Below are 6,000 nucleotides of genomic sequence, written 5' to 3' on the forward strand. Positions count from 1 at the left end.
AAGACGTCCCTGTTTGACCAAGGTCCAGCTTGCGGGAGATAGCACTTTAAAATGGCACGGATGGAGCTATTTTCAGAGGCTCCCTGGAGCCGGGAAAGCTTACTTGAAAGTGCCTTTTTCCCGTTCTCCAGAAAGGAATGCTCTCGAGAACGAGCGTCCAGTAACAGTAGCAAATGTAAGGGGAGGAGGCCCTGGGCAATAGATAGCAAATTGTGGGCTCTGAGTTCAACCCGGCTTTGCGTGGCGTAGCCCAACTTCGCATAACAATGCATAGCAGGACATAGAAACGATTACATTCGTTCTCCCGTGTGACACAGCTCTGCCCTGCCCAAAAAATTCTAGTGACTAAGGGTAACATGGTAGAAATGAAAGTCGTCTCAGCTGCGGTCGGTTTGTTAAACTAGACTATTTGGCTAAGTACATATGTCCACTAGTCACATGACGTAATATGGGATTGAACAGGGCCATTGCTACAATAGGGCAATTCTAGGTGACTGCTCAGAGGGACACCAGCGGACGAGTTCCTGGGTTACATTTTTGTTTCTAAAAAAGTCAGACCTGCCCCATTGTCAGGATTCTGGTGTGACAAAATTGTGGTGTCACGTGTCCCGAGACACAGGGTCACGTGACACGGGACAGAAAAGAGTAGAAATAAAGGTATCACCGGAACTGGCGTTTTAACGCCAGTCCGGGTTTAGGCATCCGAGAGTGTAGTCGTGTCTTATTTCACTGCGCCGCCCCCGCGCACCGCGTTATCAGCGCGAGCACCATCGAGGCCTTCATCTCGCCTCGCACATCCGCCCGTGCCCGGCGGATGGACATCACACTGGCGACGAGGCGGTAAGTGGGTCGCGAGCCCCGACGACAACGGGAGCCGTCGCACCCACGGACCCGCGTCTGCAACATCGCGGAGCCGGCAGGCATTGACGCCGGCCCCGCCCACCATCTGCGGAATCCAGCCCCGCGGCGGCAGATAAGGGCCCCCAAGTACCTCATGGCCCCAACCAAACCCCGGAAAGCGGCTTCAAGAGCCCAGGCAGCCGCATCCAGCAACAACCATCGCCCACGCTACGTGTGCTAGGCGAACCAACCGAATAACACGCGGCCGACTCAGCCATCACACGCGGCCTGCCCTGGTGAGACACCGCACGTGGGGCCACGCGCTGCACACTCACCAGGCCGAACTGCCACAACACGGTAAACCGTAACACAGCACCGCAACACCGAGAAGCACAACATGTCCGACCCGACGTTCAGCCCATCAGAAGCCAGCGCCAGGTCCACGTCGAGGAGGAGCCTCACCGATGAACGCACTGACCCCTCGTTAACAACGTTCATGCCACCTTTCGACCCGTTCACTAACGGAGCAGCCATCAGATGGGAAATATGGTTACAACAGTTTGAGATGCACCTTGACGCGAGAGACATTACTATGCCCAAAAAGATGCGCACCTTTCTCCTCCTCAACATAGGATCAGCCGCCCTGCGCCTATTCAACGCCACGCCAAACAGAGGAAGCGATGCCAACTACGCCGCAGCAAAGGCCGCGCTTTCCAACATGTTTAAACCAGACCTCAACCCAGACTATGAGCGTTTCCACTTCTGCATGGCAAGACAACGAGAAAAAGAGACAGTGGACAAGTTTCACGCTCGCCTTCGCGAAATGGCCGTAGGCTGCGAGTTTCCAGACGAGGAATTCGCCATCCGCCTCCAAATCATCAATGGTATCTCCTCTGAGAAGCTGAGGAGGGCGATACTCTCGGAGAAGAATGTACGGCTATCACGCATCCTCGAGATGGCGCGACTCCGCGAACAAACAGAGGACCAGGTAGCAGTAATGGAAGCAGCCATTCAGAGGCTACCGCTGGACAACCCTGGACCAACAGAAGACGTAGCAGCTATCTCCCGACACCAAAGAACCCGCCCGAAATAGAACCCGAGAATGCAACCACCACAAAGACGAGACCAAACTTGCAAATGGTGTGGAGGCCCATGGCACAAAGGGAAATCCTGTCCGGCGTGGGGGTCGACATGCAGAAAATGCAACCGTCTGATTCACTACGCCGCAGTCTGCCTAAATCCACCGAACAAGAACGACAGAGACTCAGACCCGCGACCAACACAAGAACCACGAAGGAGATTCGCGCCCAAGGAATCCCGCCAGCCAACGCGGAAAGGGAAAGCCAGGGCAGTTGACGAATCACAAAGATACCCAGCCACGAGCGACAGCGAGGAGAGCGACAGTGACTCATCCCCCGAAAGGCAAGGTAAAGAAAGAAGGAAAAAAGGGAAGAGGCGTGTACACCGAGTGCACCTAATATCAGCAGTGGACCCACGGAAATCACGGCGGAAGAGGAGACCATCATGCACAATCCTCTCCAATGGAGACCCACTGAAAGTAATCATTGACACAGGTGCCACAGTAAATGTCATGCCCGTGACAGCGTTCAACAGACTCAACCCCAGACCCGAGCTCCTCAAGAAGAAAGTCAGGCTATACGCCTATGGATCAAAGAAACCCCTGCCTGTGCGAGGATCGTTCAAATCCGACTTTGCTCACAATAACGCCAGCTGCCGGGCCCGAATATACGTAGTAGACGCAGGGTGCGAAACCCTCCTAAGCTGCAAAACAGCCGAAAAGCTGGAGTTGATACACTTCGCATTCAGTGCGCAACACGATGAACTACACGACCTCTTGGGACAAGACAAGAAACTATTCCAAGGCATCAGACGGCTAAAAGGGAGAACGGTCAAGCTACACATAGACCCCACTATCGAACCCAAGGCAGTACGACACAGGCGAATCCCCTTCCATCTGAGAGAGGCCGTAGAAAAGGAACTACTCAAGCTCGAAAACGCAGGAATCATCGAGAAAACATCAGGACCAACCCCGTGGGTTTCACCGATGGTAGTAGCCCAGAAACCGAAACAACCAGGCGCAGTAAGAATATGTATCGACATGCTACTCCCCAACATAGCTATCGGCCGTGAACGCCATGTCACTCCCACCATCGATGAGCTCATCGTGGACCTCACGGGAGCGACGATCTTCAGCAAGCTCGACCTCCGGTCCGGCTATCACCAGCTGAAATTGTCTAAAGAATCCAGATACATCACAACATTTTCGTCCCATCTTGGCCTGATGAGATACAAGAGACTCAACTTCGGGATATCATCTGCGGCGGAAGTATTCCAGCATGAGACCCGAAAAGTCATCACAGGACTCGAGGGGGCCACCAACATCAGTGACGACATCCTCGTATATGCATCGAACAAAGACGACCACCACCAACGCCTAGCAGCGGTTCTAAAGAGACTCGAAGACGCCGGCCTGACCCTCAACGCAGAAAAATGCGAATTCAACAAAAAGGAACTATGTTTCTTCGGATACATATTCAGTGCAGCAGGAGTATCCCCAGACCCGTCCAAGGTACAGGACATAAAAGAATTTGAACCACCACAATCCGCCTCGGAGGTGAGAAGTTTCATGGGAATGGCCACCTACTGTGCACGTTTCATTCCTGATCTCGCAAGCATCGCAAGCCCACTCAGAGATCTCACCAAGAAGGACCAGAAATGGAAGTGGACGTAGGTTCACCAACAGGCTTTTCAACAAATAAAAGACTCCCTGTCCACCTCCACCACCATGGCATTCTTTAACATAGACCGACAGACCGAACTTCTCGTCGACGCCAGCCCAGTTGGCCTAGGAGCCGTGCTGACCCAAACGGACAAAGACGGCACGATATTCCCAATCGCGTTTGCCAGCAGGGCCCTCACCAAGCCAGAACTGAACTACGCACATATCGAAAAGGAAGCTTTGGCCATTCTGTGGGGATGTCGCCATTTCAAAGTTTACCTGCTAGGAAAACAGGCAAAAGTCTTCACCGACCACAAGCCCCTAGTCCCGATATTCCGAGGCTCCGCCCCGCATCCTCCAGCCCGGATTGAAAAGTGGATTTTGCAGCTGCAACCTTATAACATCGAAGTAGAATACCGCCCAGGATCAGACAACCCGGCAGATTACCTGTCCCGCCATCCGCGGCCAGCCACAGACAAAGAACGGCGCCATGCAACAGAAACAGACGAACACGTCTGTCACGTGATAGCGTGCGCCCGACCACGAGCCTTAACACTGCAAGAAGTGGTACAAGAAACAGCAGACGACACTGTCCTGAAACATACGGCCGCGGCTATACAATCAGGAAACTGGAAGACTTACCTCATGTCAATGTCTCACCGAACAACCACAGCCCAAGCCAAACTCAGAGCCCTGTTCGGTATCAGACATGAACTCTCTGTAGCTCCTGAAGGAGTAATACTGAAAGGACACCGGATCATATTGCCAGAATCCCTAGAGGACAGAGCGCTCAAGCTGGCCCACAGCGGACACCAAGGGATCGTCAAGTCAACCGCCTACCTAAAATCCCGAATGTGGATGCCAAACATGCACCAGAGGATAACTGAACTCGTAGAATCCTGCACAGCATGCCAAGCGTCACGGAGACCAGCAAACCCAGAACCAATCAGCTGCGCCCCACAAAGCCAAAAAGGATGGGATGCCGTCAGTATGGATCACTGCACCATCGCAGGAGAAGGGTACCTGCTAGTGGTAATAGATGAGTTTAGCAGATACCCTGAAGTAGAGCATGTCGCCTCGACAAACGCAGAAACCACCATCCTCACATTGGAGAAAATGTTCGCCACACATGGCATTCCCAGGAAAATAAAAAGTGACAATGGACCATCGTTCACCAGTCAAGAGCTACGTGAATTTTTCAAAGAGGTCAACGTCAAACATCAACGCATCACCCCAAGATGGCCTCAAGCCAATGGTGACGCAGAGCGCTTCATGGGATCACTGAACAAAATTATCAGGATTGCCAAGGGACAACATATTACAGGCAATCGAGTGCTGTCCCCTTTAAGGGAAGTGAAGTGAAGCAAGAGACTGGGGGGAGGGGAGCGGGTGAAGGGGGGATGGAACGCTCGAGGAACGGCCTGTACGGGTTGGAATAATAAAGAGAGAAGCCGTTAATTCAGAGTCTGTGTATCCTTGTGTATATGTGGGCCCGGTTGGAATGCAACAACTGGCGACGAGCATTCAGCCCACGCTGTCGTCCCAGTGAGGAGGGGACGCAACCTGTCAGGTAACGCTGGTCTACCTGTGCACAACTACCAAGCCCGGATGACAGTGGAAAATGGTGGCAGAATCGTATGCGAGGCCTGCTGAGGTGGCCGAGTACCGCTGCGTGGCCGGTGGTGGCGGTCCGATCTGGCAGTTGTGGAGGGGGTGAAGACCCAGGAGCTGCTGAAAAAGGAACAGCGGTAAGGAGGACTGCAGGATTAGGCTGCCGGAAAAAGACCGACAGCCGAGGAGCCGACCATGAAGAGAAGAATCGCTGCAATCAGCAACGGACCTGCAGGAAGGAGCAGCATTGCGTGCCATCAAGAGCGGAGGATTCACAGAGACGCGGAGATAAGCAGTAAGGCAAGCCGCATGAGGCCACGTCAACGCTGCCTGAACCGGGAAGCGTATAAGTCCACTAGAAAGCGAGGAATAAAACCACCATAAAGGTGCTGCACACACCACATGTGCAGGACACCTCCAGAACCCACTAGAAAGCGAGGATCACACATCAGGACAAAAAAGGTGTCTTGCTATATATTCATAAAGCCACTTGAAAGTGAGGAACATAGCAGCCCAGGCGCAGGCTGCAACGACCACACGAGGGGCACCAACAGCTTCCCCAACCACCAGACCGCACCAGGAAGCCACACGCTCAGTGGCCCAGAAGCCCCAACCTACATAGTGACACGGCCATCACAGCTGCATGTGCGCAGACACAGAATGAAACCTGGTGAAGATAAATCAGGCATAGCTACCAGCCACCACGACAGGTCAAAGCAAGGATGTCACAAGCGGAAGCTGGAGCAGTCGATGGTGCTGCACCACCCGTGGTAGGAGTAACCCCCACCAACGCAGTGTCATTTCTACGC

Source organism: Ambystoma mexicanum, chromosome 3q (assembly GCF_040938575.1).
Source record: "Ambystoma mexicanum isolate Mex_15411 chromosome 3q, UKY_AmexF1_1, whole genome shotgun sequence".
Lineage (NCBI taxonomy): Eukaryota > Metazoa > Chordata > Amphibia > Caudata > Ambystomatidae > Ambystoma > Ambystoma mexicanum.